The 12213-nt window shown below is 36.6% G+C and overlaps 1 pseudogene; it reads left to right on the top strand.

Moving 5' to 3' along the window:
* The first annotated feature begins 800 nt into the window (after positions 1-800).
* On the top strand, positions 801-11428 carry LOC127557108 (serine/threonine-protein kinase RIO1-like; annotated as a pseudogene).
* Positions 11429-12213: the final 785 nt, after the last annotated feature.

The raw sequence follows: 12213 nt of genomic DNA, 5'->3' as shown, positions 1-12213 counted from the left end.
GACAATTAATAATGGTCTTTAAGACTGCAGCGAATTGCTTGGCCTGTAAAGCAAACTCATTTCTTCACATAGGAAACAATTTATTTTGGCCTCCTCATGTTCTGCAGCAGTCTGGTGAACTGAGTCTTTCTATCTAAGAATGATTTAATCTTTCTTTGTTAGATTTGTGTTTTTTGTTCTAGATTTTGGTCAAATTACAGATATTGGCTTGCTTCTGGGACCTGGATCAGCTTTTGATCAGCTTTGACTGTCAGCACAGCACACCCACATTTCACAGCCTGGAGCAGCAGTTTTTAAAATGAGACCATGGACTGGTACCTGCATCCAGGCCCTCTCCAGTATTATAAATGATCTTCAGGATCAGATCAATAATTTAGCTGATGTTGTCTTGCAAAACAGACAAGGCCTGGACCTCCTCACTGCAGAACAAGGAGGGATATGTTTAGCCCTCCAAGAACGCTGTTGCTTCTATGCAAACAAATCCGGTATTGTTAGGGACAAAATTAGGAGACTCCAGGAAGATTTGATTAAGCTCTTTGACAATCCTCTTTGGAGTGGGCTCCATGGGATCCTCCCTTATATCCTTCCCTTACTTGGGCCTTTAATTGGCTTTCTCGGACTTTTGTCCTTTGGACCCTGGGCTTTCCGGAAAATCACGTCCTTTGTAAAGTCCCAGATAGATAGTGTACTGGCAAAACCCATTCACATACATTATCATCACCTTGAGACTGATGATGACCCCTTTGATGCTCATATGAACAATCAAAATTTTCAAAAAACATCGAGACCTGGTTAAGCCAATGACGGGTAAGATCCCTCAAGGACTAGCCAACCTAAGCCAGGAAGAGATGTTTCTGTACATCCTTCCTATGACGGGTAAGGCTTCTCCCCATAGGGACAACCTAAGCCAGGCACAGGTCGGGAAGTGAAGAATTCTATTCTTTATATAAATACAAAAAGGGGGACCTGTGGGGAGCCAGCACTAATCTACAGGTGATAAAGCCACATTCCTAAGACTCCTCTAACCTTGAACAAACAGACATCTAGATGCCTCCTGGAGCTTCCTACATCATCAAAGGCCTCTGGTTAACTCCTCTTTCAGCGGGAAACAAACCCTTTATCTAAGGTCTCCTCTGTACTGAGTTTGCACGACCCCCACTCCCTCACAAACCACCATAAATACTTGTACTTTTGCCCACAATAAACGAGACTTGATCAGAAAGCCTGTCTTGTCTCCCTTCTGCGCGTCTCTTGTCTCGCCCTTCCTCTTCTCTCTTCGCAGGGCCTTTTACACACACTGTCCAGCAGGTTCTGGACAACTTCCGGTTGGGGGAGGAGAACTTTTGGCCAGAGAACTCCCATACCTAGCTGCCTGAAGCTTGCTTACATATTTCCCTGCTTTGCTAAAGAAGCTGGTAACCCGCTTGCCCTGAAGACAGACCCGAAAGGCTTTAAAAAATGAGTAAAAAAATTAAAAGGACGATTGATAGCTTCTATAAAGAAAAAGAGCAGGTTTGCAACACTGAGGAGACTAATAGCAAACAGTCTCCAGACGATATCCCAAAGGGGAATGTTACCTGTCCTCTTTTACATAACACTCTCCTAGAAGAGACCATTAAAAGTCTCAAAAGAGAGTTAGAAAAATGGGGAAAGGAAAAAAAAAGCTTTGCAAGAAAGTAACAACTTGCTGAAATATGAATTGGAAAAAGTAAAAAATTCCCAGGAAGTACAGGGAAATAGAATTTGTGAATTGGAAAAAGTAAAAAAAGTTTAGGAAAGTAAGAATTGTGAAATGGAAAAGACAAAGAATTCACAAGAAAGTAGGATTTGTGAATTGGAAAAAGAAAATAATTCACTAAAAAAAAAAAAAAATTAGTGAAATGGAAAAAAATTCCAGAGAGCAAAACAACTCAATTAAAAACTCATTAAAAAAATAGACATATACAAAAAAAAGTAAAAAAAAGCTAATGAAGAAAATAACTCATTAAAAATCAGAACTGAACAAATAGAAAGCAATGATTCATTGAGATAGCAAGAAACAGTCAAGCAAAGCCAAAAAAATGAAATTGGAAAAAACCATGAAATATCTACTTGGAAAAACGACAGACCTGGAAAATAGATCTAGGAGAGATAATCTGAGTATTATTGGACTTTCCGAAAATTATGATGAAAAAAAGAGCCTAGATACAATAGTAATGATCAAAGAGAATTATCCAGAGATAATAGAATCAGAAGGTAAAATAGGCATTGAAAGAATTCATCGAACACCTGAAAAAGACCCTAAAATAAAAACTCCAAGGAATAGCGAAATTTCAGAACTATCAGATTAAGGAAAAAATATTACAAGCAGAAAAAAACAATTCAAATACCGAGGTGCCACAATAAGGATCACCCAATATCTGGCTGCCTCCACATTAAAGGACCAAAGGGCCTGGTATCTGATATTCTAAAAGACAAAAGAACTTGGAATGCAGCCAAGCATAAACTACCCAGCTAAGCTGAGCATTTTCTTCCATGGAAGAAAATGGACATTTAATAAAACAGATGAATTCCATTTGTTTCTAAGGAAAAAACCAGACCTAAACAAAAAATTTGATCTCCAATCATAGAACTCAAGAGAAGCAGAAAAGGTAAAAGGAACTCTTGAGAACTGTATTTCTGTTATGGATATACAAAAAGACTACATGTATAATTTGATTTTACTGATATAACATAAAAAGGGAAGTAGGGAAAAGGGATTGTGGTGTTCTTTTTCTTTAAAATATAATGGTTCTCTCTGAGAGCAGGTTTCTTGGGGAGGTTTTCTGGAGGCAGCCTTAGTTTCAGTTAAAAGTAATAATCACCCAAATGCAGCCAGGTGTTAAAAGTTCAGATCTTGTATTGCTTCCTCCAAAATAGCCTGGTTAGTTTTTCTTAGAGGCCTATCTTTTTGCTTGGTTCCAAGAGTTCTTGCAGTTGTCCTTTGCCTCTGCTTTCTTCAGCCTCCAGCCAGCACAAAGGTGGAAAATGGAATGGATCTGACTCCTCTAGCTCAACTCCAAATTTCTCAAGCCAGCATTGAGGTGAAAGTTGGAAATGAATTTGTCTTGCCTCCGAGAAAGGGCTTCTGGCTCTCCCAGAGTGCTCTGTATCTGTCCCAGAGTGTTCTCTGGCCCTAAGAGCTTCTTGCTTATATGAGCTCTCTAAAGGTGTGAATACAAGCATTGTTTCTTAGTACCTTGTTTCTTCTGGCCCATAACATCATCTTGTAAGATCAGATCAATCATACTGAACCATGATAAATTAGCTAATTATTGTATCTATCAACTCTAATGACTTTACACTTTGTAAGGATTCCAACATCTCCCACTTTCCTTTATTTTAGAACATAAGGTGGTCATAACCTCCTTGACTTCTCAAGGAGGTGAGAACCCCCCCCAAAAAGAAGGTTATCACACCTTCCCTGACTGCTCAAAAAAGAAGTGAAAAGACCATAAAAAGAAGGTGGTCACACCTTCCCTGACATCTCAGGAAGGGAGATGAAAGCACCAAAGCAAATAGAAAATCAAATCAGATTAGCGGGTTTCTAAGGGGGCTCACTTGAAACAGGTATGAAACAAGGTGTCCATAAATCTATCAATATGGGAGGCATTACACATAATTACATAAGCACATAGCAATATAACACAGGCTAGTAGTAATGTAACAAATAACATGAATCAACATGAGAATTTATATATGTCCATAAGTCCTAGAAATAGTCCAAAAGGAATCCATTGTCTATTAGTTCATGTGCCAGAAATACAATAATTTCTGTAAGCTCTGAAGTACTGCAATAGTCTCATCAACAATTTTTCATCTCAGGGAATCCAATGATTCTTGCTGGTTTTTTCAGGAACTGAAAGCTGAAGATTTTAAAGTTCTTTTAACAATCTCATTGTCAGCCATGCTCTTTCAGTGTCAGATGTTTCTTAAATCTTCTCCTTGTTTTTGAGGTTTTTCTGCTTTTCTGTTTCTATCTGATGGATAAGGCAAATACGGCTCTTTGGCACCCATCTGATTCCTTCTCCTCCTGTAGAGATAAAGCAAACCCTCTTCCCCAAGCAGTTAACCTATCTGGTCCCTTCTATTTACTACTTTTGGGATTTCTCCTCATCATCTGATAATTACATTGGAGCTATTTGCACTGGACACTATCCTGTTGGGTTAAAAGGCCTATATTCTTCCCAACTATAATCCTGATTGCTTTTCTGTTGGTTGATGACATCAGAGTCCTGAATTTCTAAAGACTCTCTGGGTGTAACCTCAGCTTCTATCATGCCCCTTCTGTCTTTTGATTGATATCTTGGAGTTGGGTTCTGCCTCTCATTTTCCAGTGTCTATCTACATTCAGAGGCCCAGTGAAAGCCTCGGTTGCATTTTGGACATGGGGTTTTGGGTTTTCTCTCACTCTATCTCTATATCTGCATTGGGCTCTCAAATGTCCAACTTTTCCACACTGAAAGCATCTATGACTCTCTCTAGAAGTCCCTTGCCAAGAGGGATCCTGTCTTCCCATGTTCATCATAATTTGGGTATAATAAGCATTTGTGTCCACTATGGCACAGCGCCTTATGATCTTCTCTAAAGGAGCATCGTTGTCTAGTTCCCATATAATTTTTTGCAAACCTCATTGGCATTTTCCTTAACCAGATGTCTGGTCATTATTTCTGTGGCAGCATTATCTCCAATGGTTCTTATTACAGCTGTTTGCAAACATCCCACAAAATCCACAAAAGGTTCATTGGGACCTTGCTCTCTTTTTGTGAAGGCTTTATTTCCATTTTTCTGTCCAGGGAGAGAACCCCAAACTTTTATTGCAGCCTTAGAAATTTGCTCATACACTGGTATGGGATAATAAATCTGTTCTGAATTCTCTCCATACTGATCTTCACCAGCTAATTGGTTAAAAGTGATTTGTCCATTAGCTCCTGTTTGCCTATTGTATTGGGCTTGAATCCTACATAATTCATGAAACTCCGAAAGCCACAACAAACTTTGTCCAGGTTCTAGACATGTCTTAGCTATGGATTTCCAATCATTCGGGGTTAAGATTTCATAAGACAAATTATCTAGTAACAGCTTAACCTAAGAGGATGTAGCCCCATAAAGAGTGCAAAGCTTTTTCAAATCTTTAATTTTTTCCAAATTAAAAGGAGTGTATTTTCTCTCTTTTTGACCAGAAGAGTCAAGCTTTTCAATCACAGGATATGCATTTATAAAATCAGATATATCTTCTCCTGCATTTTTTGCCTTAATTAATGCCTCTTCTAATCTTGTCATATTCTGCTTCTCAGGAGATGATTGTGTTTTTGCTCCTCTCCCTCTCCCTTCTTCCTCCACCCATGAAGGGTTAATTGAGGGGGGAGGCTCATGAGATGTGGAATGACTAAGCAAAAACAAAAATTGATCTAATTAAAAGAGATAAGGAAGGAAACTATATCTTGCTAAAGGATAGCATAGACAATGAAGCAATATCAATACTAAACATATAGCACCTAACTTCCTAAAGGAGAAGTTAAGAAAATTGTAAGAAGAAATAGACAGCAAAACTATAATAGTGGGAGATCTCAACCTTGTACTCTCAGAATTAAACAAATCAAACCACAAAACAAAGAAGAAAGAAATTAAAGAGGTAAATAGAATATTAGAAAAATTAGGTATGATAGATCTTTGGAGAAAACTGAATGGAGGCAGAAAGGAATATACTTTCTTCTCAGCAGTTCATGGAACCTATACAAAAACTGAACACATATTAGGACATAAAGACCTCAAAATTAAATGCAGGAAGGCAGAAATAGCAAATGCTTTCTTTTCAGATCACGATGCGATAAAAACTACATTTAACAAAAATTTAGGGATAAATGGACCAAAAAGTAATTGGAAACTAAATAATCTCATCTTAAAGAATGATTGGGTGAAACAGCAAATTATAGACACAATTAATAATTTCACTCAAGATAATGACAACGATGAGACATCATGCCAAAATATCCTTAGAGACTTACTTGAATAAAATAGAGAAAGAGAAGATGAATGAATTGGGCCTGCAACGAAAAAAGCTAGAAAAAGACCAAATTAAAAATCCCCAATCAAATACTAAATTTGAAATTCTAAAATTAAAAGGAGAAATTAATAATATTGAAAGTAAAAAAAAAACTATTGAACTAATAAATAAAACTAAGAGTTGGTTTTCTGAAAAAAAAAAAAAAACCAATAAAATAGATAAGCCTTTGGTAAATGTGATTAGAAAAAGGAAAGAGGAACATCAAATTAGTACTCTTAAAAATGAAAAGGGAGAACTTTCCACCAATGAAGAGGAAATTAGATAATAAGGAGTCACTTTGCCCAACTTTATGCCAATAAATTTGATAACCTAAGTGAAATGGATGTCTACCTCCAAAAATATAGGCTTTCCAGATTAACAGAGGAAGAAGTAAATTGCTTGAATAGTCCCATTTCAGAAAAGGAAATAGAACAAGCTATTAATCAACTCCCTAAGAAAAAATCCCCAGGACCAGATGGATTTACATGTGAATTCTATCAAACATTTAAAGAACAATTAACTCAAATGCTATATAAACTATTTGATAAAATAGGGAATGAAGGAGCCCTACCAAATTCCTTTTATGACACAGACATGGTACTGATACCTAAACCAGGTAGGTTGAAAACAGAGAAAGAAAATTATAGACCAATCTCCCTAATGAATATTGATGCTAAAATCTTAAATAAGATATTAGCAAAAAGACTACAGAACGTCATCCCCAGGATAATACACCATGATCAAGTAGGATTTATACTAGGAATGCAGGGATGGTTCAATATTAGGAAAACTATCTGTATAATTGGCCATATTAATAATCAAATTAACAAAAACCATATGATCATCTCAATAGATGTAGAAAAAAATATTTGCTAAAATCCAACATCCATTCCTATTTAAAACACTTGAGAGTATAGGAATAAATGGACTTTTTCTCTTCACCTTTGACCAAGTAGCTGGTGAAGGTCAGTATGGAGAGAATTCAGAACAGATTTATTATCCCATAACAGTATATGAGCAAATTTCTAAAATCATCTATTTAAAACCATCAGTAAGCATCATATGTAATGTAATGTAATGTAATGGAGACAAACTGCAACCATTCCCAATAAGATCAGGAGTGAAACAAGGTTGCCCACTATCACCGTTAGTATTTAATATTGTATTAGAAATGCTAGCTTTGGCAATAAAAATTGAGAAAGAGATTAAAGGAATTAGAGTAGGCAATGAGGAAACCAAATTATCACTCTTTGCTGATGATACGATGGTATACTTAGAGAACCCCAGAAATTCTACTAAAAAGTTATTAGAAATAATCCACACTTTTAGCAAAGTTGCAGGATACAAAATAAACCTACATAAGCCATTAGCATTTTTATATATCACTAACAAAATCCAACAGTCAGAGTTACAAAGTGAAATTCCATTTAAAGTAACTGCTGATAGTATAAAATACTTAGGAATCTATCTGCCAAGAGAAAATCAGAAACTTTATGAACAAAACTACAAACCATTTTCCACACAAATAAAGTCCAATCTAACCAATTTGAAAAATATTAAATTGGATTGGGCGAGCAAATATAATAAAGATGACAATGCTACCTAAATTAATCTATTTGTTTAGCACTATACCAATTAGACTCCCAAAAAACTATTTTAATGACCTAGAAAAAATAACAACAAATTTCATATGGAAAAACAAAAGGTCAAGAATTTCAAGGGAATTAATGAAAAAAAATCAAATGAAGGTGGCCTAGCTGTACCAGATCTAAAATTATATTAAAAAGCAGCGGTCACCAAAACCATTTGGTATTGGCTAAGAAATAGATTAGTTGATTAGTGGAATAGGTTAGGTTTAAAGAACAAAACAATCAATAACCTTAATACTCTAGTGTTTGACAAACCCAAAGACCCCAGCTTTTGGGATAAAAACTCAGTGTTTCACAAAAATTGCTGGGAACATTGGAAACTAATATGGTAGAAACTGGGCATTGACCCACACTTAACACCATACACCAAGATAAGGTCAAAATGGGTTCAGAACGTAGGCATAAACAATGAGATTACAAATAAATTAGAGGAAAACAGGATAGTTTACCTCTCAGACCTGTGGAAGAGGAAAGAATTTATGACCAATAGAGACCAATGATCTCTAGTTTATTACTGATCACAAAGTAGAAAATTTTGATTATATCAAATTGAAAAGTTTTTGTACAAACAAAACTAATGCAGACAAGATTAGAAGGGAAGCAATAAACTGGGAAAACATTTTTGCAGTCAAAGGTTCTGATAAAGGCCTCATATTCAAAATATATAGAGAATTGACTCTAATTTATAAGAATCAAGCCATTCTCCAATTGATAAATGGTCAAAGGATATGAACAGACAATTCTCAGACGAAGAAATTGAAACTATATCTAGCCATATGAAAAGATGCTCCAAGTCATTATTAATCAGAGAATTGCAAATTAAGACAAATCTGAGATACTGCTACACACCTGTCAGACTGACTAGAATGACAGGGGAAAATAATGCAGAATGTTGGAGGGGATGTGGGAAAACATTGTTAGTGGAATTGTGAATACATCCAGCCATTCTGGAGAGCAATTTGGAACTTTGCTCAAAAAGTTATCAAACTGTGTATACCCTTTGACCCAGCAGTGTTACTACTGGGCTTATGTCCCAAAGAGATCTTAAAGAAGGGAAAGGGACCTGTATGTGCAAGAATGTTTGTGGCAGCCCTCTTTGTAGTGGCCAGAAACTGGAAACTGAGTAGATGTCCATCAATTGGAGAATGGCTGAATAAATTGTGGTATATGAATAATATGGAATATTATTGTTCGGTAAGAAACGACCAACAGGATGATTTCAGAAAGGCCTGGAGGGACTTACACGAACTGATGCCGAGTGAAATGAGCAGGACCAGGAGATCATTATATACTTCAACAACAATATTATATGATGATCAATTCTGATGGACCTGGCCATCTTCAGCAATAAGATGAACCAAATCAGTTCTAATGGAGCAATAATGAACTGAACCAGCTACACCCAGCGAAAGAACTCTGGGAGATGATTAAGAACCATTACATTGAATTCCCAATCCCTCTATTTTTGTCTGCCTGCATTTTTGATTTCCTTCACAGGCTAACTGTACAATATTTCGGAGTCTGATTCTTTTTGTACAGCAAAATAATGGTGTGGGCATGTATACTTATTTTGTAAATTTATACTCTAATATATTTAACATGTATTGGTCATCCTGCCATCTAGGGGAGGGGGTGGGGGGAAGGAAGGGAAAAATTGGAACAAAAGCTTTGGCAATTATCAATGCTATAAAATTACCCATGCATATAACTTGTAAATAAAAAGCTATTAAAAAAAAAAAAGAAAGATCACCATTCATCCAGTCACCCAGATTTGAAACCTCAGTGTCATCTTCTCCTCTTTACTTTTACTCCACATATATAATCAGTTGCCAAATCTTACTGTTTCTATCTCTTACACATATATCTCCTCTCTACTCACCCAACTACCATCTTACTTATTAAGCTTCTTCTGGATTATTGTAATCATCATTTTTCTCCCAGCTTCAGGACTCTTCCCACTACATAGGCTCCACACAAGCTGGCAAGATGATATCCATAAAGCACAGTTTTGACCATTTTTTCCCCTACTTAATATTCTATCGTGCCCTCCCCCCCAATGACCTTCAGACTCCAGTATAATTGTTTTGGATTAATACTTAAAAGTTTTCATAATTTAGCTCCAAAAGGGCTACCTAGGTGGTACAATGGATAGAGCACCAGCCATGAAGTCAGGAGGACCTGAGTTCAAATCTGATCTGGTCTCAGATACTTAACACTTCTTAGCTGTGTGACTGTAGGTAAATCACTTAACCCCAATTGCCTCAGCAAAAACAAACAAAAAACTTAGCTTCAATTTAACTTTTTAAGTTTGGAATTAGATTTAAGTTAGAAGTTTTAAGTTTTTAAATTAGACTCCCTATACTCTTCAATGTAGTCAAGATGGCCTTTTCCCTGTTCCTCACATAGTCTCCCATTCTTGGAATACACTCCCTCCTTATCTCTCCTCTTAAGAAATCTTTTTTTCCCTTCAAAGATCACCTCAAATGCCATCTCTTCTATGAGGGTTACTAATGGTTACTTCAAACCTTTCCTCCTAATACTACCTTTACTTCTAATAAGGAAGTATACTTAAGCAAAATAAAGCAATATTTTGCAAATAGGTAGCATTTGAAGTCAGGAAGACCTGAATTTAAATCTTGACTTAGAAGCTTATTTCACTGGGTAAGCTTGTGCAAGATAGATGTTCTTTTGAGACTCAGTTTCCTTATTGGTGTTTTGTTTGGATCAATTGAGATAATGTGTGTAAAGTGCTTTGAAAATCTTAAAAATATATATATCTATCATCATCACTCTATCTCCTCTTCAATAGCTCCACCACAGTTGTTGTAGAACAAGAAATAGACTATGTAGGAATAACCAAGATTTATAAAACTTCAATGTTGGTGTTCAAGGATAGGGATAAGTATGTAAATGGGGAATTCAGGTTGTGTCATGGATATTGTAAAGGAAACCCCAGAAAAATGGTACAGACTTGGGCAGAAAAGGAAATGAGAAATTTAATAAGGTTAAACACAGCAAAAATACCTTGCCCAGAACCTATCATGCTACAACATCATGTTCTTGTCATGAGCTTCATTGGTAAAGATGACATGCCTGCTCCTCTTTTGAAAAATGCTCAGTTATCAGAATCTAAGGCCCGGGAGTTATATATCTTCAAGTAATTCAGTACATGAGAACAATGTATCAGGATACCAGACTCATCCATGCAAGATCTCAGTGAATTTAACATGCTGTACTGTATTGGAGATGTATACATCATTGATGTGTCTCAGTCTGTGGAGCATGATCACCCACATGCCTTGGAATTCCTGAGGAAAGACTGTGCCAATGTCAATAATTTTTTTTTAAACATGGTGTTGCTGTGATGACTGTACGGGAGCTCTTTGAATTTATCACAGATCCTTCTATCCCAAAAGACAACATGGATGATTACTTCTTAAAGGCCATGGAAATAGCAGCCCAAAGGACAGAAGAACAAAGATCCAATCAAGATCATGTGGATGAAGAAGTATTTAAACGAGCTTATATTCCTAGAACTTTGAATGAAGTTAAAAATTATGAGAGGGATGTGGATTTAATGATGAAGATAAAGGAGGAAGATATAGCTTTGAATATACAGCAGTTTAATATTTTATATCAGACTGTGACAGGACTGAAGAAAGACTTTACTAAATCTGTCCATTTCAGGGTTGCTGTATACATCTCTTGGAAATAGCACATATCTTAGAAACCTTCTGAGCTTTTTTTCCTAGAATGTGTGAAACTGGTCCTTAGGTGACACACTGTTGCAAAACCTATAATCAAAGATTTACCAGCAATCTGGAACTTCAGTTCCAATTCAGTCTTCCAGATCCTGGTGTCATATACAATGAATGCTAGCCTTGAGTATCAGAGAATGGGAAATTGAAAGCTAAATACTAACTTTACGGTCATAATTAGAATTATTGGAGCCAAGCATAATTTGGCTGAGGTTGGGGGAAACCCCAAGTCATCATCTTATGGCTGTGGGGAAGCAAAGAGTTTGGTTTGTGCTAAAAGCTTATGCTTGGAAGGCTCTCAAGAACCAGGAGCATAAGCGGGTAACAGAGAAATTCACCTGGTGTTTTGAAGCAGAGTAGCTCCGTTGGTAGCTTCCTATTTTTACTTAACTATTCTTGCTAAATAAGTATTAAGTTCAGTTGTTTCAACACTACATAAGAACGTTAAGTGCTGTCAGCTCTCTAAATTTCATCGCCCTGGGAGAGAATCCTAGACCGTTATTGTAAAATTCTCTCTAAAATGTAATCTTCTCTTGTTGAGGTTTCCTTGGGGTCTCTGGAGGAAGCCTTCATTTCAGTTCAGTAATCACCCCAAATGCAGCCAGGTGTTAAGGTCCAAATCCTTTATTGTCTCTTTCCAAATCTTGTCTCCTTTCCTGCGGCCTGGTTAGCTTTCTTGAAGTCCAGATCCTTTATTATCTCCTTCCTAGAGCTGGGCAGCTTTCTGGAGAGCCTTTCAGTC

This window comes from Antechinus flavipes, chromosome 3 (assembly GCF_016432865.1).
Source record: "Antechinus flavipes isolate AdamAnt ecotype Samford, QLD, Australia chromosome 3, AdamAnt_v2, whole genome shotgun sequence".
Lineage (NCBI taxonomy): Eukaryota > Metazoa > Chordata > Mammalia > Dasyuromorphia > Dasyuridae > Antechinus > Antechinus flavipes.
This window is presented reverse-complemented; position numbering and strand designations above follow the sequence as displayed.